Below are 24,325 nucleotides of genomic sequence, written 5' to 3'. Positions count from 1 at the left end.
GGTGATTCTTTCCTCACTTGTGAAGATAAGTATCGCAGGTTAGTTGCGGAGAGAGAGTCCACGGTGGTTGAGAGTAATTTATTACTAGTTGCCTGTTCACAATAGGAACAGGCACCTCCGTAGCCAGGTGGGGAGGAGCAACAGTGCGTAGCACACGCTTCTTGATTAGACCGGGGTTCGAGCCCGTCACCACCAAATATGGAGGATGCGGAAAGGTCAAGGAATGACCACCGCATATTCTCGGAGCAATATGGCCTTAGTTGCTAATGCTCCTAAAAACCAAACAAACATACAACAATACAATAGGAACATTCCAACTCTGTGTTAATCCAATAAGGCATAAGCCTGCTGGTCTTATTTTAGTGGGGTTGTTTCTATAGAGATTTTGCGGTGGCGGATTAAAGAGGTATGGCACGCAGCCCACAACTTTGTATTCGGGCTGCATACTTAATAAGCAGCGTTTTTCTGCGGAGGTAAAGAGGGGGCTCATTAGCTTCAATGTACAAACTATGAGTAGGAGATGTCCTGAAAGAACCAAGTGCAATCCGCAGTGCACTATGCTGTATAAGATCCAGATGATCCTGCGGGCAGAATCATAAAGAGGAGCACCATAATCCAATCGGGTTCTGATCAATGCTCTATATAAGAGCAAGAGAGATGTACGGTCTGCTCCCAAAGACAAGGCAGATAAAGCTCTTACTATGTTCTGCTTTTTCAGGCAGGAAGTACGCACAAATTTAATGTGCTCAAGGAAATTTAATTTCCTGCCAAGGATTAATCCCGAGAATCTGATGTTATTAGTCACTGAAATGGTAAAGTTAGACATCTGAAGTTCAGGATCTGTATGCATTTTCAATTAATTACAAAAGTGGATTGCATCAGTTTTCTGCTGTGATAGACGATAGCCATTTAACCCTGCCCAACTTTTATTCAGGGATATCTGCAGTTGCCTTTCAATGGATCTCATGTTCTGAGAATGGCAAGAAATAGAGAGATCATTGGCGTAACGGTAGGTCTGAACAGTTTTTGGAAGTTATTTTGTGATGGAATCGATTCTAAGGGCAAAAAGGGTCGCACTCAGTACAGACCCTTGCACTTCTTCTTTCTGTAAAAATCTCGTTAAAAGCGAGTTGTGGTATCGAATTTGGAACGAACGATTCTGGAGAAAGTTCCTGATGAATTCAGTTGTTGTTGGTTTTTAGGAAATTTGGTTTTTAGGAGCATTAGCAACTAAGTGATGAAGGAAGGTTGCCTCGTAGACCAAGAGCATGCCACGACGCCAGGTATATCAAATGCCTTCTCTATGTCTATGGAAACCATAACAAGATGTTCATTTTTTACCAAGGCACTACGAATTTGCAGACTCAGCTTTGATCATGAGATCTAAGGAGGACCTGTTCTTTCGAAAGCCATGCTGATTATCATTCATCAGGTGTTGTGTTTCGATGGTCCTAACAAATCGATTATGGATCATCTTTTCGAATAATTTACAGAGACAACTGAAGAGGGAAATTGATCTGCAACTGTATGGACTGGTAGAATCTTTTCCAGATTTCAAAAAGGCAAGAATTGTGGCACGATGCCAAGAGCTGGAATAAATGTTTTCCATAAATATTCGGTTATAGTAGACCAGCAGTATTTGTCAATTTTTGTCACCAAGGTTTTGCCCAGCGGCACTGTTGCGTGTTGTTTTAATGGCGTGTAGAAGTTCAGAAAATTGAAGAGGCGGATTATACGAAAGGAAAAATGGAGGATCGAAAGTTGATTGCTCGTTATTCAGTCTTGGTCTTTATTTTCTGAAAATTCAGAGAAAAAGTTGATGCCGCTGAAACTTGGGGCAAAGGTTTTGCCCAAGGCATTTGCTGTGTTCCCAGGAGCAGAGAGTTCTTGCCCATTCCATGAAAGAATTGGTGAAGGGGTGGTTGGAAATTTGCCGGAAATCTGCTTGATTTTCTTCCATATTAACTCGGAGTTAGTGTTTCTATTTATGGTAGATGCACACCGAATCAAAGAATTCTTGGCTTGTCTTTGAATGAGACGTGCTTTTGCCCTTAGTTTCTTTTAGTTTATAAGATTAGCTGTGGTTGGGGATCTACGAAATAAATTCCATGCTTTATTTTTTTACTTCTTTTCATTTGTGCATTCTGCATTCTACTAATATTTAAGGTGCTGTCAGGACTGGGAGTTCGACAATGGAATTCAACATTTAGCTGCAGATAGTAGGTGTGAAGTGATATAATCTGTGGCTTCATCTATTAATTGTGTGGCGCCTCCGTAGCCAGGTGGGAAGGAGCAGCAGTGCGTAGCACACGCTTCTTGATTAGGCCGGGGTTCGAGCCCGTCACCACCAAATACGGAGGATGCGGAAAGGTCAGGGAATGACCACCGCATATCCCGGAGCAATATGGCCTTAGTTGCTAATGCTCCTAAAAATCAAATAACTAACTAACTAACTATTAATTGTGTTCGTGTAAATTTCTCATCCAAAAGGTGATAGCTGACTGAAATCGTACCCAGTTGGCTTGAGAGAACTTCCATTTTCTGCAGGGTTGGGCTAATAGTTGTTGTGCAATGAGCAGATCACAAATAATCGGAAAATGGTCACTGCAGACCATTTTCCGATCATGGAATGATGGATTGGAATTGTCTGTTATGGTTGTCCATAACAGACCATTCCATGATTGGAAACAGAATTGCGGAGCATATCGAGAGATCGATTCCAGACATTTTTCCAGTAGGCAATTGTATGTGAGTGGGTAGATCTGTATTAAGAACGGTAAGGTTTTGCTTATCCAGAATCGTTTAAATTAGTCGACCATGTCTATTTAATTTAGTCGATCCCCATAAGGGGTGGTGGCTATTATAATCCTCCAAGAGACAGACAGGTGAAGGTAACTGTATTTGCAGGTTTTCAAGATCTTAGTAAGAGAAGGTGTCTTGGTGTGAGATAGATTGATACTAGTGTTAAAGCAATCTGGGCTATCAAACGTACGGCAACAACTTCAATTTCAGTTTGTAGAACAATTTGTTTGGTTGGCATGTTTGAGCTAACCAAGATAGCCACACCTCCACGGGCAGCATTTGAAGTATTACGATCTTGTCGATAGATAGAATAGTTCTTTATGGTGGTAGACATTTGAGGAGTTAGATATGTTTCCTGTAGACAAAGAAATCCCCTACAGTTCCATTTGTAGAATATAAGGCATTATTGGTGTTTAGTAGAAGAAGCTGTATCTGACTGTTTTTTTAATGTGACTGGTTGAATGCGTTCAGGCTTCGGTTTTTCTTTTTTGGAGAATGGCCGACCAGTGTCCATATCTTCTTCCGCATATATTTCTAAGATTGAGCCTTCCTGTTTGGATGAGTTAATTGTATCCATGGATGTGTCCTGAATATTCTTTTTTTATGTGTGAGCCTCGATTATTTGATGTAGCATCAATCATTGGAGGAGGAGAAGGAGATTTCGCAGGTACTATAAGAGCAGTATTGCGTGCCTGGTTTAAGTGCTTGGGGATACTGGACTGTTGCTGAGAGAGAACAGTCCGAGATTGAAGTGTTGGAGGGGACTGTAACATCAGTTTGGGTAGCCACTGATTGATATTATTGCGCCACACTGGAGTATGTACGTTTAGAAAAACTGGGAGCAATTAATTTCCTTGCTTCTTGAAAGCTTACTTTATTTTCAATCTTGTATTTTACAATTTTCTTTTCAGTTTTCCGTTTGTCACATGTCCTAGAATAAGCAGGATGGTTGCCTTTACAGTTAGGGAAGGTCATTTCTGTTGCCGAGTGTGATCGGAGGACTCACAGTTGGGACAAACTGGGTTTCCTCTGCATGCCGTTTGAGAGTTGCCATATTTTTGGCATTTATAACAGCTCAATGGATTAGGTATGTAGGGTCAAATGCGGCAAAGAAGATAACCTGCTTTTATGGAAGAAGATAGGTTTGGGGTATTAAAAGTGAGTATAATGTTCCTTGTAGGTGTGAGTGTATTGTCCTTTTTAATCATGATTTTTTTACTGTAATTACATTTTGCTCCTGAAGCTCTTGACTTATTTCCTCCTCCGAGACATTCAATGGGTCCCAGCTGTTTATAACACCCTGTGTTTAGGGTACCATGGGGAGAAACTTTTACTGAAATTCCAGCAAAATTTGTAACTTTCAGTAGATGCTCCGAATATTTCCTGCTGATTGTTTCTACTAGTAGGTCTCCTGATTGCAGTCGCTTGACTGTTTTAGGAGATCCTGCAAGACCTTCGAGGTGTTTCTGGATAAGAAACGGAGACAATTTGTTGAGAGGCTGATCTGTAAGAGAGTGCATTATGAGAAATGTAGGAACATCTATGGCTGAGGAGTTGGTCTTAAACCTCTTGGGTTGAGACATGTCATGTTCAGTTTCTGTCTGGCCGAGAGCTTGTCTGCTCTAGAGGAGGAAACTTATTGTGTTCCATAATTGCTCCTTTTGGTCCTTGGCAGATTAACTGTTCTGCCAAGGTTTCCGGCCCCGCCACGGGGAGGCAGGTGCAATGCCTGGTGTGATCAAGCGTGAAGTAGTAGGTGCTGGTAATAAAAATATAAGAAATAAAGAAAAGTGGCTTTCCTTTCTTGCTCTGTACAAGTACTTTTTTAACAAAAGCTTTTATTAAATAAATATTTTTTTTAAGGACAGGAACGTAAAAGAACTATGAATCACTTTTTGGAAAATCGCACTTTAAGCACAGAGAAATCGCACTTTAAGCACAGAGAAATCGCTCAGTCACAATCGCTTGGCACCCAGGGCCATGCGTTTCAGTAGGTCAGTGTGTGTGTGTGCGCTTTTGAACCTCAGGAGGCACAGGTGGAGGAACACCTTTGGAGACTGCTTGGGAGTGCCAAAATTTCTGGCACTTAAAACAGCAGACTGGGTTAGGAATGTAAGGTCTAATTTTATATCTCAAATATCCAGCTTTTATGGTTAATGGCAGAGTTGGTGTATTGAATGTGAGAATGACTGTCCTAGTAGGAATAAGTACTCCATCTTTCTTGATGACTATTCTTCTCGCATTTATGACGTTTTGATCGTTTAGTTCTTGAACAATCTCTTCCTCTGGTACGTTAAGGAGATCCCGCTCTGCTATTACGCCTTTGGAGCAGTTCAAGGTAGCATGCGGGTTAGCCTTTGCAGTAAATCCACCAAATTTTGATATTCTGAGTGTTTATGTTCACTCATCTCAGCTAGGAGTTCTCCGGATTGAAGTCTTCGTGCCATTTTTGGAGGGCCAGCCACATTGTCAACACATTTCTGGATTAAAAATGGGGAAGCTTATTGTCAAAGAGTGCAGAATTAGAAAAAGAGGTGCAGGGTTTTCATTTCCTTTTTTTTTTTCTGGCTCTTTGCATTGGATGCATTTATATCATCCCTGGTCGATGGATCTGAATCAAGAATCTTTAATTGTTGCGTCTGTTGCTATCCATCATAGCTTCTTTTAGCCCTGGCAGAGTGAGTTTCTTCTTCTAGGTTACCGGCCCCGCCACGTGGAGGCAGGGGCGGTGCCACCAGTGACCAAGCACACACTGGAAATGCCTGCAGGCATTTCCGTTTGAGTCCGGATTTCCTGGAATTTGTATTGTAAGTGGATCTTGTGGCAACGGTAATTTAAGTAAAATTTGAACTTTACAAAGATTATGAAATTAAAATTTACAATATATTATAGAATTTATGTTAACAAAGTATTGCAGAAATTAAACCGTTGACAAAACTTAAATCACTAAAGAAGTTAAATTTTAGCAACCGAACGAACGTTACTAAATTCCGCTAAAATATCGATAACAAAGGCTATCTGAATATTAATTTGTACCTTTCCAATCACTTTACAAATTTAAACTTACAATATACTACGAAATATAAATTAATAGAGTATTACAGAAATTATACTGCTGACAAACTTTTAACCACTAGCGAAATTAAATTTAACCCACCCAATGAAAGTTGAAAAGTTCCCGCCAAATTATCGATAGCAAAGACTATTTGAATAATTTCGTAAGGCTGTAGCTAAATACAAAATAAACTTACCTACGTGATTATAGGAATTCAAACTGTATATTAACTACAGTTTAGTATATTAAAATTAAAAGAAAAACCTGAAAATAATTTAAAAATCTAACCTGGAATTTAAAGCCTCGGAAAAAGGCAAGCCGCACGCTTTAGCTTCGATCACAGAAAAACGTGAGAGAGGATGCTAATATAATAAATATTATTTATAATATTTGATTTGATCACTAGTAATGAGAGATATAGTAATGAAATTAATTAAGGTGAATATTCCATTAAAATTATTTATTGTTTTGATATATAATCGATCGAAAAAATAAAACTTCATGTTTAGAGCAGCCTCATTAGCAGCCTCAAACCATGGCCCCTTCGGCAAAATTTTAGAGGCAGATTCAACAGAAAAATGATTATGACAGATGTGCTTTCGTAATTTTATCTTATGACATATATTTAAGTAAGCATAATCAGTAATTATACTTTCGCGTTGGTTTTTAATGTTTCGATAAATGTATTACTATATAAATAATTGAACTTATGTACATGTCATTTGCAACTTATTACTGAGGAGAATAAACACTTAATCGTTAACAGACTTTCCAATACTTATTAGCCTAATGCAGTGGCCTCGACTTGTAGTCGCCTATAAAGTATTTCTCTTGTAATCTTGATTACATTAAAATCCATGAAGTGGTATATTCATAGCTCAAAATTATAACCCTTGAGTTAATATTCGAAGCCGAATTTGAGAATTTCATCAGCAAGGAAAATACACACTAACAAAACTCCTTCAACTATATTAAATCCAGTCTAATTAGAATATAAATAAAGCTTTTTTTAACACTTATATTATGAAATGCTACTAATAATTAAATTCTGATGTAGAGTTAAAAGTTTTAATTTTAAACATGAACTAATCGTCTACGTAAAGTATTATTATTGTACTTACTCTCTTTCGTGTTGCGTTTGTCAAGTCAATATGGTCCAGTAAAAGTGACGTCTTTAAGAAGCTGAGAAACGCCAGTTTCACTCTTAATTTCCTTTCCAGGAAGTCAAGGTATGGCGTTTCCTTCCGTTAATGCAGTTGTTAGAAGGCTGGCATTTAAGAAATTAATGACAAAGAGGGTGTTTTTCTTTCTTTCTTTTTTTTTTTTTTTTTAAAGCCTTCTACAAAACGTGTTCTACAAAATATTTAAAACGATAATGCGTAGAATAACGGTAGAGATATTCATCATATGCCATAAACGATGTTTTTGAAACTGTATTTCTTTTCTTTTATTTTATTTATTATTATTATTATTTTTTTGCAGTTGAAAGAGATGCTGATTTTGAATATTTTGTTGAATTTAACTTTTCGCTGCAAGCAGAGTCGGTGTTAAGAATATGCAACAAATGCAGCTGCACTGGGCCTCGCGCAATCAAATTATCTCTCTTCTGTAGTGGTAATGCAGGCTCTCCTTGAACTACGAATATTGACACATATAAACAAGACTTGCATGAGATATGTGTTTTTTTATTACAATATGGCCTTCGATTTTTTTAGGCGGTTTGCATTTGTATATTCTGAGCGTGTTTTGCCTTCATCATGTCCGTCCGCCCGCATGTAACATAGGAACTCTCAATGGACGGATTTTCATGAAATTTTGTATCTGGGCTTGTTAAAAATATTTGGCAAGCCAAACCAGATTTCATTGAAATCAGACAAATAGAAATTCGGCAGTTATTATTTTATTTTTTCCATACAAACTGTTGGTTATCAGCCGAAAACCCGGTTTAGGCCGATAACCAACAGCTACCAAGGCAGTTACGTCTAGTGGTGGGAAAGCTGTATCGGAATGTACCTTGATGATTTTTTTTTTTTTTTTTTTTTAAATTCTAAGAAGAAATATACACTCAGTGATCACTGAATTATGAGCACCAACTTAATACCGTGTTGTGCTACCGTTCGCACGGATAACAGCCACTATACGCCTAGGTATTGATTCCACTAGATGGCTGAAGATTTCCGTAGGGATATGCAGCGGAAAGCTTTGCAGGCTTTCCACTTATCGGAACATATGACGGTTGCGTGTCCATAAGCTTCACAGTGCGTAGCACACGCTTCTTGATTAAACCGGGGTTCGAGCCCGTCACCACCAAATACGGAGGATGCGGAAAGGTCAGGGAATGGCCACCGCATATCCCGGAGCAATATGGCCTTAGTTGCTAATGCTCCTTAAAAAACCAAACAGCATAAGCTTCACTTCTCGTTCCAAAACATCCCACGGGTGTTCGCTTGAATTGAGGTCAGAAGAATTTAAAGGATAATCAATATAGGTAATATGTTCACTATGTTGATCGAACTTCTGGTGTACAGTTCGTGCCCGAGGACACGGCGCACGAACTCGGTAACACGATGTCCTGTTAGCCGCCGTTAGACTTCACCAGTGAAACGTTTGTTCATACGTACCAGCGACTCATTCTAACGGTTTTCCAAGTACTATGCAGATGAAAACTTAACCTCTCTGACGCAATATGGATACAAGCCAGGTCTCAGCACAGAGGACGCCATATCGATATTAATAACAACATCAACCATCACTGATAAACAAGTAGTTGGGACAAGTATTTGCTTGCCATCATGATTGATTTTCCTGGGGCCTTTGACCGACTAGGTGGCCTAACATACTAAGGAGGCTGCAGTTTGCTAAAATTCCCCTTAATTTGTATAATTGTATTAAATCATATCTAAGTCACCGTCGGGTTGTTGTCACTGCCAAGTACCAGTCAGCCACAAGAATTGTCACTCGATGTTTCCCCCAGAACTCGGTCCTGGGACCATTTTTTTGATCCATTGTCCTGGACGAGTTTCTTGGAATGAGCCTTGAGCATGTTGAGTCTCTCGCTTTCGCTGATGACCTGGTCTTCGTGGTGAATGCTGACACAAGAGCTGGCCTGGAAACTATGCTAACAGTGCCCTTTCAAGGCTTCAGATGTGGACTCATCGGCTGATCATCTCTGGCGAAAAAACTAAGTCAATATTGCTTAAAGGAACACTGGAGCTAACTAGACCACCAGTCATTAAAATTGACAATATTTCAGTAAGGCTCTATCCGGAAGTCAAGTATTTGGAAATAAATATTGATATATGTATCAATATGCTAAAGTACTCGGCCGACAAGATTAAGAAGTACTCTGCTATGATTACCCGGATTAGTCGAGTGGACTGAGGCATCAAGCGTTCGGACCTTGATGTTAATTTACAAATCTATTTTCGTACTCATCGTCTCCTATGGTGCAGCTGTCTGGTGCACCAGAGCTACACTCTCACGAAATCGCAACAAACTAAACTCCATCCAAAGAACAGTTACTTACAGTTACCAGGGCCTGCCGCACAGTTAGCACCCCTGCACTCCAGGTCTTTGCAGGCTGCCTGCCGCTCCATTTGGAGGTCCTCGCAGGGATCTCTTCCAATGCTTGAAGAGGGGGATTCCAACGACAATAGCTGATATTACCCTTGACCTCACAAATGATCCCGGGCATGAAAAGAAGAAGATCACCAAATAACTTACCAGGACCTGGCAAGACAGTTGGAAAATTTCTGACGTTCATCCCATCAATTGCATTTACTAGTCCGAAGTCTCCTCCCTGGTATTCACCAGGCCTGCATGCTGCCTTCCTCCTTAAGCTTTGACTTTCAAGCTCAAACTGACAACGCTGGGGATTGAAAATGACCCTCTTTCTACATGTGGGGTTGAAGAAAGTTGGGACAACATTATGTACACTTGTCCTGTACATGAAGACCCCCGACTCAAGTTAATAACCAAAATACAGGAAAACATACAGCATAATGAGCACCTCTTATTGCAGGATGAGCTTTTTTTTGGAAGGTGCCTCCATAGCCAGGTGGGAAGGAGCAGCAGTGCGTAGCACACGCTTCTTGATTAAACCGGGGTTCGAGCCCGTCACCACCAAATACAGAGGATGCGGAAAGGTCAGGGAATAACCACCGCATATCCCCAGAGCAGTATGGCCTTAGTTGCTAATGCTCCTAAAAACCAAATAACAAACAAACAAACAGCCATCTGCGAGGAGATATACACAAGAAACCTCCGGCAACATCACAGACAGAGACCACGCAAGTGTATTGGTGCCTAAATAGCAAACCAACAGCGGGAATGGCAGTTCAATAAACTGGGTGGTCGGACTGGCTCCCGAGGCATGGAAGGTGATAAAAAACAAGAGAGGATATATATAAACTGGAGCTCCCACAGCTTCAGGGAACACATTGCAGTCCCAAAGTGCTTTCGGTGTTGCCGATTCGGCCACACCACCCACACGTGCGCCCAGCAGGAGCCAACTTGCAGACACTGTGCTGAGAAGGGGCGCAATTATGCAAACTGTCCAAATAAACAAAGCGACCCAGCTTGCGAAAACTGCAAGTGGCAAAAACGCTCCCCCCCACACACACACACTCAGTCAGAGATAACAAATACTCGGTATATATAAAAGCAAGAAGCGCCCAACAATCAAGAATATACTATCGGGACTCTTCCTAAAAGTTACAACAACAGCTGCATTAAATTCCTCCAACTTAATGCATAACGAGCCATCGCTGTAGCGGGACAGATAAGGCAAAGGGTCGAAGAAGAAAATCTAGACCTTCTCCTGCTGCACAAACCTTATACCTGTGCAGGTGCTGTCCGAGGATACCTACCCAGCTATAAAACTGTCCAAATGGATGGAGCAACACCCAGGGCTGCAGTGTTTGTACGAAACCCCAACATAACTGTCACCAGGATCTCACACCTGTGCAACGAGTGGGCATCCTGTGCACACATAACTTCTCTAGGGGAACTCTGCGTCATTTCCCTGTACTGTTGTCCAGAAGCAGATATCCTCGCGTACATTCAATATCTACATAAAGTGCAAACCGAACTAGCAGGAGCCAAGATCCTCGTATCCGCCAACTTAAACTGCCACTCACCTTTGTGGCATAGTAAGACCCCAGAGGCTCCAGAAATGGGCAACACATGGAGGAGTTCCTGGCCAATAGCAGCTTTGTTGTCATAAATCGTGCTAACAATCTACCAACATTCAGTTAGACTCTCTGGGAGGCCACACTGGATACCACCATGGCAACTGGATCCCTAGCCAGTCACCTCAATGACTGGAAGGTACAGGAGAATTGGACCTCTTCCGACCACAGGGCTATCACCTCTACTATGAGTAGGTCACTCCACCGTACCCAGACAAACTGCTACAAACAGAACAGATAGGCTGTCAACAAAGCAGACTGGGGAAAATTCAAAGAGGCCATCACTAGAAATTCACAAAACTTGCTATCCAACCAGTTCCACAAACAAACTCCGGACCAACACCAACGCGCTGTCACCAATGCCATTGTTAATGCGGCTAATTAAGCAATCAGAAAAAGAACACCTTGGCCGGGAGCCGTCCCATGGTGGTCGCAAGAACTTGATCTGCTCAGAAGAGAAATGAAGCAAAAGAGACACGCCTTCCAAAGAGCCAGAGGACCTGTCCCCCCCCCAAGGTGGAACCGCTCAGGGAACAGTACAGGGAGGTCTGTACTGTTGCCTGAAAAAAGCTGTCATTAAAAGCTGTCCTTGGAGCATTTGGTCTCTACTCTCGGCAACTCTGACCCCAGGAGTATCATCTATCGGATAGTCACAAATAAGCTGCCAAGGGGAGAGGTAATCCCCTCCACCATCACTCCCCAGGGTGCCATGACCATCAACTGGCACTATACTGTGAACAACGTACTAGATGCCACTTTTAAATCCATTGAAGAAGACAACACTTCTGAAGAACAACAACATTAGCATTAGCATTAGTAGAGGCATTTGATGCAAGAAAGCAAGCTTATGCAGCATCAGCCAAAAAAAAAAAAAAAAAAAAACACTTCCACTTCACCCCTCTGTTCGTTCAAAATACCTGTCCAGCTGAGCCTTAAACTTATTTAAGCTATCAACCTCCACGACAAGGGATGGGAGTCTGTGCCACCAACCAACCACCCGCTGGCTAAAGGCAAATTTCCGCACGTTTATCCTACATCTGTCTTTCCTCAATTTGAATTTATGCCCTCTCAGGTAATTATTCTGAGCGAGAGGAAGAATCCTATCAGCATTGAGCATGCTTAAACCATTCAAGGCTTTATACACCTCTATCAGATCACCTCGCTGGTGCCCAGTCTCCAGACACTGTAATTTGCAAAACTTAAGCCTTTCTTCGTAAGAGCACCCCTTTGTTCCATTCACTAATCTTGTTGCCCTTCTCTGTACTCGTTCCAGCAGCTCTACAAATCTTTCTTGAAATGAGGCCTCCAGACCTGTATACAGTACTCTAGGTGTGGCCTCACCATTGCCTTATACAAGGGAATAATCACCTCCTTAACCCTGCTAGAAAAATTCCTATATATCATTGACAATACACCATGAGCTACTCCTGCACCCGTCTGCACTGCACAGAGAACTTCATATCTGACTGCACAACCACCCCCAGGTCCCTTTCATTCTCTACCACTGTCAGTGTAGTACCATAGAGTTGATACGTTGCTCTTGGGTTGCTGTTTCCCATGTGTAGTACTTTACATTTGTCAATGTTAAACTTCATTTGCCACCCCTCAGCCCATCTGCTCAACCTTTCCAGATCCTGTTGCAGCAGCATAGTGTCCTTGACAACCCTGCCAACCTTTGTATCGTCTGCAAACTGCAACATTAAGCTTGATATACCATCATCAATATCATTTATGAATACAGAAAACAATAATGGACCCAACACTGAGCCCTGAGTGACTCCACTAATAACATTAGTCCACGACGAGCAGTGTCCATTGATTACCACTCTCTGTCTTCTCCCCCTCAGCCACCCCTTTATCCACAGCAGCAATTTGCCTCCAATGTCACACTGCTCCAATTTGTGCAGCAGTCTTCCAGGTGCAACAGTATCAAAAGCCTTTCTAAGATCCAAGTATATAATATCAAAGTTATTCCCTGCATCCAGTTCCTTTGTGACTGCATCATAGTATCCAGTCAAATTGGTCAGGCAAGACTTCCCCTTAACAAAACCATGCTGTGTCTGAGCTATAACTGAAGTCTTGTCTAAATGATCCTGCAGTGCTTCTTTAACTAGTGCCTCCATTAATTTTCCTGGAACAGAAATTAAACTCAAAGTCTATAATTACTTGTGTCAGCCTTTGATCCTCCTTTGTGAATTGGGGTCACATTTGCACATCTCCAGTCTGTGGGTACCTCCCCTGAGTCCAAGGAAGCTTTCATAATTATGGCTAAGGGTTTGCTTACTTCCTTTGCTGCCTCCTTTAATATAACTGGATAGATCCCATCCGACCCGGGTGCCTTTCTTGTGTTTATCTTCAACAATTTCTCCTCCACTTTACTCTCAGTTATTACACCAGAGGTGTAATAACTGAGAGTAAATAACTCCTCATGTGTGAATGTCGATGCAAAATATTCATTTAGTTTGTTAGCTACCTGAGCAGGATCATCAACAGTTGACCCATCGATATCAAGTGGACCAATCTGATTCATCCCCTTCCTTCTAGAGTTTACATAAGTAAAGAACACTTTGCTGATTTTCTTTGCATCCCTTGCCAAAGATTTCTCCTAATCTGCCTTCGCCTGCCTAACCTCCTTTGTAACTTGGTTGCATATCAACTTGTATCTATCATAGGCTTCTGTGTCATGTGTTAATTTGTAAGTATCCCATGCATTTTTCTTCTCTGCCATATGCCTCATTAGTTCATCTGACATCCATTTTGGCCTAAACCTTGAACAATATTTCTTAGTTGGTATGTAAAGCCTAGTAGCTTCCAAGATAAGTTCTTTGAATGCTTCCCAATTTGAATTTGCTGTTGGTAACATCATCAGTTGGTCCCACTGTATAGAATTTAAATACTGTCTCAGTCCATCGTAGTCGCCTTTACGGAAGCAATAACCCTTCCCTTTACCCCTAATGGTAGTTACCTCTTTGAGTAAATCCCACTTCAGCACACTGTGATCACTGCCACCTAGTGGTTCATTTATCTGCAGATTTTTAATGCACGAAGAATCACTGCTGGTAATCAAATCAAGAGTATTACTCCCTCTAGTTGCCTCCCGAACATGCTGATGTAGAAAACAATCATCCAATAAATCCACAAAAGCCCTGCTAGTGTGTGAGTAACCAGCCCCCAAATTCCAGTCAATATCTGGGAAATTAAAATCTCCCATTATAAGACTCTCTGATTTACTGGCCCACTCTATTTCCCTGTACAGTTTCTTATTATACTCATCAGAGTCATTAGGCCTATAGCACACTCCTACTCTCAATTTTGATCTCCCAATGCTCATGTCACACCAAACTGACTCGACACTGCACTGTCCAGCGATGTCCACTGGCTTCACTTCCTTGGATTTTATGTATTTCTTAACTAATAGCATAACCCCTCCTCCCTTCCTATACAGTCTATCCTTTCTGTAGATGTTGTACTACCCAAATTCCAGTTCTGCATTCCTTATATGTGTGTGACACCACGTCTCTGATATCCCAACAATATCTGCCTTTGATGTTTTGAGCAATACCTCAAATTCATCAAATTTATTTACTAAATTCCTAGCATTGGTGTACACGCAAGTATACATGCACCTATTTCTATTCTTAGCTACCCTAACACAACCCATGTGTTTACTTATACTGCAGTGACTCCCGGCAGTCTCTGAAATATCCTGCATCTTGTTTTTCAGGCTTCTGCTCATTCCAATAGAAGCAGTGCAAGAATCTCTTTCACCTCTGCCAGTAGCTACTGTTAATCTATTCGTCTTTGTCTCCCCCCAAGCTAGCAGTTTTCCGACCCACCTAACACTGCCTCGACAACTGCTATGCCAGGCCAACGATGCATACAAATCCCCCAGGATGGAGGAGTCTTTCACCCATGCAAAACTCCAAATTGCCATTAACAAGATAAGAAACAGAAAATCCCCAGGAATAGATATGTTCGAGCCGGAACTAGTAAGGAAAGTGGCTGAGTATACCCCGAATCTGCTCCTGGACCTTTAAAACCACTGTCTCCACTTATGCTGGTTCCGTATGGACTGGAAGGTGGCAAACATTAAATTGATCGTCAAAAACCCTTCAAAACCACAGCACAAGCCGGACTACTATCTGCCAATAGCCCTCCTGTCTGTGCTCAGCAAAGTTGGAACAGCTGCTCAGACAAAGGATTAAATTACACTACCTCACAACTAGCTTAACAGCGAACAAACAATTTGGCTTTAAACCTGGAAACACAACCCTCAACGCACTGGAATGTATCACGGCGGAGAGCTGCTGACAAAAATACTTTCTCTTCATCTCTAGACACTTTTCGGGGATGTTCGACGCCCTCTGGTGGCTGAGCATCCTCGCAAGACTCAGGGCAGCCCAACTGCCATCAAATCTGTAGTTTTTTTTTTTTTTTTTTATGTAAACCCCAAACATGAGAGTTATTAGATCCTATAGTACTTAGCACCATGCTTGGGTTGTAGGTTGAGAAGACGAAATTGGACTTGAACTTCTAGATTGTAATTTTCAGGAAATACGTATGAAAGAAGGTTGTTCCAGAAAACGGCAGTTGAATGAATAAACAAGGAAATGAAAAGTTGGTTCAGTGAATTTGAAGTTGGACAGTAAATGGATGTTGGCTGGTGGTGGCACGTGTTCGGACCGTTTTAAAAGAGAGAGCAGGAATTATAGAAGCTAATTCAGAAGAACAGTGCCCATGGAAGTATCTGTAGAAGAAGCATGCAGCAGAAACAGTACATCTATGAGACAACTAGAGGAGAGACTCTGTTAGAGATGAATCATTAATTAACCTAACAGCCCTCTTCTGAATGGAATCAAGAAGCCTGAGAGAGAGGTTTTGGGGGTACCACCCCAGATGTGGGAACAATATTCCATGGCAGGGCGGATTTGCGATTTATACAGAGTAAGCAGCTGTTTGGAAGAAAAGTAACGCCGAGAGCGAAAGAGAAAACCAAGTTTTTTAGATGCAGAGGAAGCAATATTTGTAATGTGCTGTGCCAAGAGAGATTAGAAGTCAGGGTAATCCCCAAAAGAGATATATCATTTTTCCTAGAAACCCGAATGTCACTAAAGATAAGCATAGGAGCAGAAGAATCCTTTTTGCGAGTTATAAGACAAGACTGAGTTTTAGAAGGGTTGAAATCAACTAAGTTGTCTTTGCCCCACTGGAGAATTACCTGCAGATCAGCATTTAAGGAATTGGTAGCAGATTTTCAAGAAATTGAAGCTGATTGAGCAGGACAAGGTTTCTCAAAATGGAAAGTGGAAGGCAATGTGTTATCATTGGCAAAACTTTGGATAGGATTTCCAGTCAATGGAAGAAGGTCATTAATATACAAGAGGAAAAGAGTGGGGGAAAGAACTGAACCTTGGGGGACACCGGCATTAGTGGAGAAGTTAGAAGACAGAGAGCCATCTACCATCACCCTCAGTGAGCGATCACAGAGAAAACTGGATAACCAATTACTAAAAACAGTTGGAAGCTTGTTTAGAAGACCTTTATGCCAAACACGATCGAAAGCATTTGAGATGTTAAGAGTAACTACTTGTGTTTCCCCGAACCTTTCCATTGAATTAGTCCATAAATGGGTAACATAAGCAAGAATATCACCAGTGGATCGACACTGACGGAATCCATACTGGCGATCGTTGATCAGACGGAAGCTTTCTAGGTAGTTTAAGAGTCTGCAGTTAATTGATTTCTCCATTACTTTAGAAAGAGTAGAAGTAATTGCAATGGGACGATAATTGGATGGGAGGGATTTGTCACCCTTTTTAGGAACTGGCTGGATATGAGCAAATTTCCAAGCAGAAGGAAAAACACCTTTGGAATAAGAAAATTAAAAAAGGCGACATAGAACAGGAGTAAGTTGAGGAGCACAAGTTTTGAGAACAAGTGGAGAATTAACATCAGGACCTGGAGCTTTCTTAGCATCAAGATTTGTCAAAATCATTCTGACATCCTTTGGCCAGAAGACCACAGGAGGCATTGAATGGAGCATGTTGGTAATGGTGGGAGGTGTTTTACCAAGATCATTAATACATGAGCTGGAAGAAAAATGGGATGCTAGCAGGTCAGCTTTATTCTTGGCTGAAGTGGCAAAAGAACCATCTGGTTTGGACAGAGGTGGGAGCAGAGATGGGCAAAAGTTGCGGCCAATAGCTTTGGCAAGAGACCAGAATGCTCGGCTACCATTAGGGCAAGAAGCAAGTTTTCTACACTTAGCCTGTTGAAACTCATAGTTTCGACTGATTAATAACTGCTTTAAAATTGTTGCGAGCTTCGTGTAGGCAGAAAATGAAACTGAAAAATTAGAAACAAGCCAATTACGATATACAATATTCTTCTCTTGAACAGCCTTAGCACATTTATTGGAAAACCAAGGTTTAGATAAATACGAGATTTTAATGTGGAGTGTGGGATAAAGGATTCCTGCAAGAATAATTTCACTGATACAATTTGAGCAAACGTTGACATCAGAAGTTTTGAAACAGTAATCCAACCAAGGAAAAGAAGAAAAGAAATCTCGCAGGTCATCCCATTTTGCATTCTTGTAATGACAAACAAAACTAATTTGGGATTAGCAGTGAGATAAAGGCTTCATTGGAGAAGAGACTATCACCAAGTTGTGATCTGAAGTGCCTAAAGGACCTCTCACTTCGACCGTGTACTTAGAAGGGTTGTTTGTGAGAAAAAGATGAAGCATATTGGCTATATGATTAGGATTATCCGGTATTCTTGTAGGTAAATGAACAATCTGTGTAAGGTCATTAGTAATTGCAAAACCCTCAGAATCTCGACCAGCTGGGTCGGTGTGACTAGAAAACGGAAGCCAGCTGGAGTTCTGAACATTAAAATCACCAAGGAAAATTACCTCATTGTTAGGAAAGTTGGACTGGAGAAAGTCAAGTTGCAAAGAGAGGAAGTCAAAGAGCTCCAAGTGATTAGTGGAACTGGGAGAATGGTAGAGAAAACAGATGAATTTGACGTAATGAGGTAGAGAGATTTTAAGCCAGATAAGATCAAAGAGAGGAGATTCCCAATTGCCAAGTCTCTGACAGGGAATATCAGAACAGACATATGCACAAGTACCACCTTTGAAACGAAAGGAATCATACAGCGAATAATTTGGGCATCTGAGATGAGCATTAGCATTAGCATTAGTAGAGGCATTTGATGTAAGAAAGCAAGCTTATGCAGCATAAGCCAAAAAAAAAAAAAAAAAACCCACTTCCACTTCAACCCTCTGTTCGTTCAAAATACCTGTCCAGCTGAGCCTTAAACCTATTTAGGCTATCAACCTCCACTACAAGGGATGGAAGTCTGTTCCACCAACCAACCACCCGCTGGCTAAAGGCAAATTTCCGCACGTTTATCCTACATCTGTCTTTCCTCAATTTGAATTTATGCCCTCTCAGGTAATTATTCTGAGCGAGAGGAAGAATCCCATCAGCACTGAGCATGCTCAAACCATTCAAGGCTTTATACACCTCTATCAGATCAACTCGCTGGTGCCTAGTCACCAGACACTGTAATTTGCAAAACTTAAGCCTTTCTTCGTAAGAACACCCCTTTGTTCCATTCACTAATCTTGTTGGCCTTCTCTGTATTCGTTCCAGCAGCTCTACATCCTTCTTGAAATGAGGCCTCCAGCCCTGTATACAGTACTCTAGGTGTGGCCTGACCATTGCCTTATACAAGGGAATAATCACCTCCTTATCCCGGCTGGAAAAATTCCTATATATCATTGACAATACACCATGAGCTACTCTTGCAGCCCGGCTGTACTGCTCAGAGAACTTCATATCTGCCTGCACAACCACCCCCCAAGTCCCTTTCATTCTCTACCACTGTTAGTGTAGTACCACAGAGTTGATACGTTGCTCTGGGGTTGCTGTTTCCCATGTGTAGTACTTTACATTTGTCAATGTTAAACTTCATTTGCCACCTCTCAGCCCATCTGCTCAACCTTTCCAGATCCTGTTGCAGCAGCATAGTGTCAGTAATGTCCTTGACAACCCTGCCAACCTTTGTATCGTCTGCAAACTTGGCCATTAAGCTTGATATACCATCATCAATATCATTTATAAATACAGAAAACAATAATGGACCCAACACTGAGCCCTGAGGGACTCCACTAATAACATTAGTCCACGACGAGCAGTGTCCATTGATTACCACTCTCTGTCTTCTCCCCCTCAACCACCCCTTTATCCATAGCAGCAATTTGCCTCCAATGTCACACTGCTCCAATTTGTGTAGCAGTCTTCCATGTGCAACAGTATCAAAAGCTTTTCTAAGATCCAAGTATATATTATCAAAGCTATTCCCTGCATCCAGTTCTTTTGTAACTGCATCATAGTATCCAATCAAATTGGTCTGGCAAGACTTCCCCTGAACAAAACCATGCTGTGTCTGAGCTATAACTGAAGTCTTGTCTAAATGATCCTGCAGTGCTTCTTTAACCAGTGCCTCCACTAATTTTCCTGGAACAGAAGTTAAGCTGACAGGTCTATAATTACTTGTGTCAGCCTTTGATCCTCCTTTGTGAATTGGGGTCACATTTGTACATTTCCAGTCTATGGGTACCTCCCCTGAGTCCAAGGAAGCTCTCATAATTATGGCTAAGGGTTTGCTTACTTCCTTTGCTTCCTCCTTTAATATAACTGGATAGATCCCATCCACCCCGGGTGCCTTTCTTGTGTTTATCTTCAACAATTTCTCCTCCACTTTACTCCCAGTTATTTCAAGATTCTGTAACTTACTGCTAGAGTTGAATACACCTCTGGCATTCCCCTAGTTGAATAACTCCTCATGTGTAAATGTCGATGCAAAATATTCATTTAGTTTGTTAGCTACCTGAGCAGGATCATCAACAGTTGACCCATCGATATCAAGTGGACCAATCTGATTCATCCCCTTCCTTCTAGAGTTTACATAAGTAAAGAACTCTTTGCTGTTTTTCTTTGCATCCCTTGCCAAAGATTTCTCGTAGTCTGCCTTCGCCTGCCTAACCTCCTTTGTAACCTGTTTAGAGATCAACTTATATTTATCATAGGATTCTGTGTCACGTGTTAATTTATACATATCCCATGCATTTTTCTTCTCTGCCAAATGTCTCATTAGTTCATCTGAGATCCATTTAGGCCTAAACCTTGAACAATATTTCTTATTTGGTATGTAAAGCCTAGTAGCTTCCAAGATAAGTTCTTTGAATGCTTCCCATTTTGAATTTGCTGTTGGTAACATCATCAGTTGGTCCCAATGTACAGAATTTAAATACTGTCTCAGTCCATCGTAGTCGCCTTTACGGAAGCAATAACCCTTCCCTTTACCCCTAATGGTAGTTACCTCTTTGAGTAAATCCCACTTAGCATTAGCATTAGTAGAGGCATTTGATGCAAGAAAGCAAGCTTATGCAGCATCAGCCAAAAAAAAAAAAACCCACTTCCACTTCACCCCTCTGTTCGTTCAAAATACCTGTCCAGCTGAGCCTTAAACTTATTTAGGCTATCAACCTCCACCACAAGGGATGGAAGTCTGTTCCACCAACCAACCAACCACCCGCTGGCTAAAGGCAAATTTCCGCATGTCTATCCTACATCTGTCTTTCCTCAATTTGAATTTATGCCCTCTCAGGTAATTTTTCCGAGCTAGAGGAAGAATCCCATCAGCATTGAGCATGCTTAAACCATTCAAGGCTTTATACACCTCTATCAGATCATCTTGCTGGTGCCTAGTCTCCAGACACTGTAATTTGCAAAACTTAATCCTTTCTTCGTAAGAACACCCCTTTGTTCCATTCACTAATCTTGTTGCCCTTCTCTGTACTCGTTCCAGCAGCTCTACATCCTTCTTGAAATGAGGCCTCCAGACCTGTATACAGTACTCTAGGTGTGGCCTGACCATTGCCTTATACAATGGAATAATCACCTCCTTATCCCTGCTGGAAAAATTCCTGTATATCATTGACAATACTCCATGAGCTACTCTTGCAGCCCGTCTGCACTGCTCAGAGAACTTCATATCTGCCTGCACAACCACCCCCAAGTCCCTTTCATTCTCTACCACTGTCAGTGTAGTACCACAGAGTTGATATGTTGCTCTGGGGTTGCTGTGTCCCATCTGTAGTACTTTATATTTGTCAATGTTAAACTTCATTTGCCACCTCTCAGCCCATCTGCTCAACCTTTCCAGATCCTGTTCCAGCAGCATAGTGTCATTAGTGTCCTTGACAACCCTGCCAACCTTTGTATCGTCCAAACTTGGACATTAAGCTTGATATACCATCATCAATATCATTTATAAATACAGAAAACAATAATGGACCCAACACTGAGCCCTGAGGGACTCCACTAATAACATTAGTCCACGATGAGCAGTGTCCATTGATTACCACTTTCTGTCTTCTCCCCCTCAACCACCCCTTTATCCATAGCAGCAATTTGCCTCCAGTGTCACACTGCTCCAATTTGTGTAGCAGTCTTCCATGTGCAACAGTATCAAAAGCCTTTCTATGATCCAAGTATATAATATCAAAGTTATTCCCTGCATCCAGTACTTTTGTGACTGCATCATAATATCCAATCAAGTTGGTCAGGCAAGACTTCCCCTTAACAAAACCATGCTGTGTCTGAGCTATATCTGAAGTCTTGTCTAAATGATCCTGCAGTGCTTCTTTAACCAGTGCCTCCATTAATTTTCCTGGAACAGAAGTTAAGCTCACAGGTCTATAATTACTTGTGTCAGCCTTTGATCCTCCTTTGTGAATTGGGGTCACACTTGCACATTTCCATTCTATGGGTACCTCCCCTGAGTCCAAGGAAGCTCTCATAATTATGGCTAAGGGTTTGCTTACTTCCTTTGCTTCCTCCTTTAATATAACTGGATAGATCCCATCCACCTCGGGTGCCTTTCTTGTGTTTATCTTCAACAGTTTCTCCTCCACTTTACTCCCAGTTATTTCAAGATTCTGTAGCTTACTGCTAGAGTTGAATACACCTCTGGCATTCCCCTTGCTGAATAACTCCTCATGTGTGAATGTCGATGCAAAATATTCATTTAGTTTGTTAGCTACCTGAGCAGGATCATCAACAGTTGACCCATCAATATCAAGTGGACCAATCTGATTCATCCCCTTCCTTCTAGAGTTTACATAAGTAAAGAACTCTTTGCTGTTTTTCTTTGCATCCCTTGCCAAGGATTTCTCGTAATCTGCCTTCGCCTGCCTAACCTCCTTTGTAACTTGGTTGCATATCAACTTGTATCTATCATAGGCTTCTGTGTCATGTGTTAATTTGTAAGTATCCCATGCATTTTTCTTCTCTGCCATATGCCTCATTAGTTCATCTGGCATCCATTTGGCCTAAACCTTGAACAATATTTCTTAGTTGGTATGTAAAGCCTAGTAGCTTCCAAGATAAGTTCTTTGAATGCTTTCCATTTTGAATTTGCTGTTGGTAACACTTCACTTCAGCACACTGTGATCACTGCCACCTAGTGGTTCATTTATCTGCAGATTCTTAATGCATGAAGAATCACTGCTGATAATCAAATCAAGAGTATTACTCCCTCTAGTTGCCTCCCGAACATGCTAATGTAGAAAACAATCATCCAATAAATCCACAAAAGCCCTGCTATTGTGTGAGTGACCAGCCCCCAAATTCCAGTCAATATCTGGGAAATTAAAATCTCCCATTATAAGACTCTCTGATTTACTGGTCCACTCTATTTCCCTGTACAGTTTCTTATTATACTCATCAGAGTCATTAGGCCTATAGCACACTCTTACTCTCAATTTTGATCTCGCAATGCTTATGTCACACCAAACTGACTCAACACTGCACTGTCCAGCGATGTTGACTGGCTTCACTTCCTTGGTTTTTATGTGTTTCTTAACTAATAGCATAACCCCTCCCCCCTTCCTATCCTTTCTGTAGACGTTGTACTCCCCAAAGTCCAGTTCTGCATCCCTTATATCTGTGTGACACCACATCTCTGATATCCCAACAATATCTGCCTTTGATGTTTTGAGCAATACCTCAAATTCATCAAATTTATTTACTAAACTCCTAGCATTGGTGTACACGCAAGTATACCTGCACCTGTTTCTATTCTTAGCTACCCTAACACATCCCATGTGTTTTCTTGTACCGCAATGGCTCCAAGCAGTCTCTGAAATATCATGCATCTTGTTTTTGAGGCTTCTGCTCATTCTAATAGAAGCAGTGCAATAATCTCTTTCACCTCTGCCAGTGGCTACTGTCAATCTATTGGTCTTTGTCTCCCCCCAAGCTAGCAGGTTTCTAACCCACCTAACACTGGCTCGATAGCATCAGCAAATATTCTTGCACCCCTTCTATTTAAGTGTATCCCATCCCAGTGAAGCAATCTCTCCTGTTAACAAGTACAGTCTGTCCTCGTATAGCACGATAGTTGCGTTCCTAGAAATCCTCGTGCAATGCAAAATCGTGCAATATAAACAAAACCCTATGGGAAAAGTAGGGTTAGGTGCCGACCACCCAAGATTGAACACACATTTGGAACCAAAACATTACCAAACACAATAATCGGGCAATTTTAATCGTTATAAAATACGTAAGTATTTTATAACGATTAAAATACGTAATAAAAATATTATATTATAATAAAGTATTTTTAGTATTTTTTAATACTAAAAAAAGTATTTTTTACGAATAAAATACGTATTTTATTCGTAAAAAAATTATTATATTAAATAAAATAGTCGTAATAAAATACTTACGTATTTTATAATACGTAAGTACTGTATAAATTATAATACGTAAGTCGTAATAAAATATTGCTAATGCTTTTGCTTCTATCGTAAGCAAACTTGCTTTTTGTTTGATTTTCTATCCAAACAGATGACAGCCGTTCCATCTCTTCCAATTCTTTGTGTCTTAATCTAATGGATTTTAATTACACTGAGTTGTTTTTATTTTCTCTGCATTCTTTCTAATTCTCGGCGTTGCCTGATTTAGGTCTATAGCACGTGCAATATCACATGGCCTTTCATTTCGCTCAAAGCGTTTCACAATTTCATATTTTTTCTCTATCGACAGAGGCGGACAGAAGCCTTACGGAGAAAACCACGGTGGGCCGGGGCCGGTGTGATTTTGGCCATAAACCGCAGTATGAGGCCACTATAAATTTTCCCTGTTAAGAATTTTTGATCCAGTCCGCCTCTGTTTATCGATATTGCTTTTCTTTTTCTCTC

The 24,325-nt window shown here is 41.1% G+C and overlaps 1 protein-coding gene across 2 annotated transcripts in view; it reads right to left on the bottom strand.

The window, feature by feature from the left end:
• LOC150079075 (single insulin-like growth factor-binding domain protein-2) overlaps positions 1–7,070 on the bottom strand; it is a 73,840-nt gene extending 66,770 nt beyond the window's left edge. Inside the window, exons 1-2 of one of the 2 annotated variants that reach the window (XM_090382663.1) lie at positions 6,979–7,036; positions 6,146–6,219 (exon numbers count right to left, since the gene is read on the bottom strand). The gene's annotated coding sequence lies outside the window, so the exon portion shown is untranslated. Of the gene's footprint in view, positions 1–6,145; positions 6,220–6,978 lie in introns of both variants that reach the window. The other variant, XM_090382662.1, reaches the window with a different exon arrangement.
• Between the last annotated feature and the right edge of the window lie 17,255 nt (positions 7,071–24,325).

The sequence above is a fragment of the Mastigoproctus giganteus genome, chromosome 10, assembly GCF_048544385.1.
Source record: "Mastigoproctus giganteus isolate SK-2022 chromosome 10, ASM4854438v1, whole genome shotgun sequence".
NCBI lineage: Eukaryota > Metazoa > Arthropoda > Arachnida > Uropygi > Thelyphonidae > Mastigoproctus > Mastigoproctus giganteus.
Note: the sequence above shows the minus strand (reverse complement) of the source record. Positions and strands in the feature narration are given on the sequence as shown.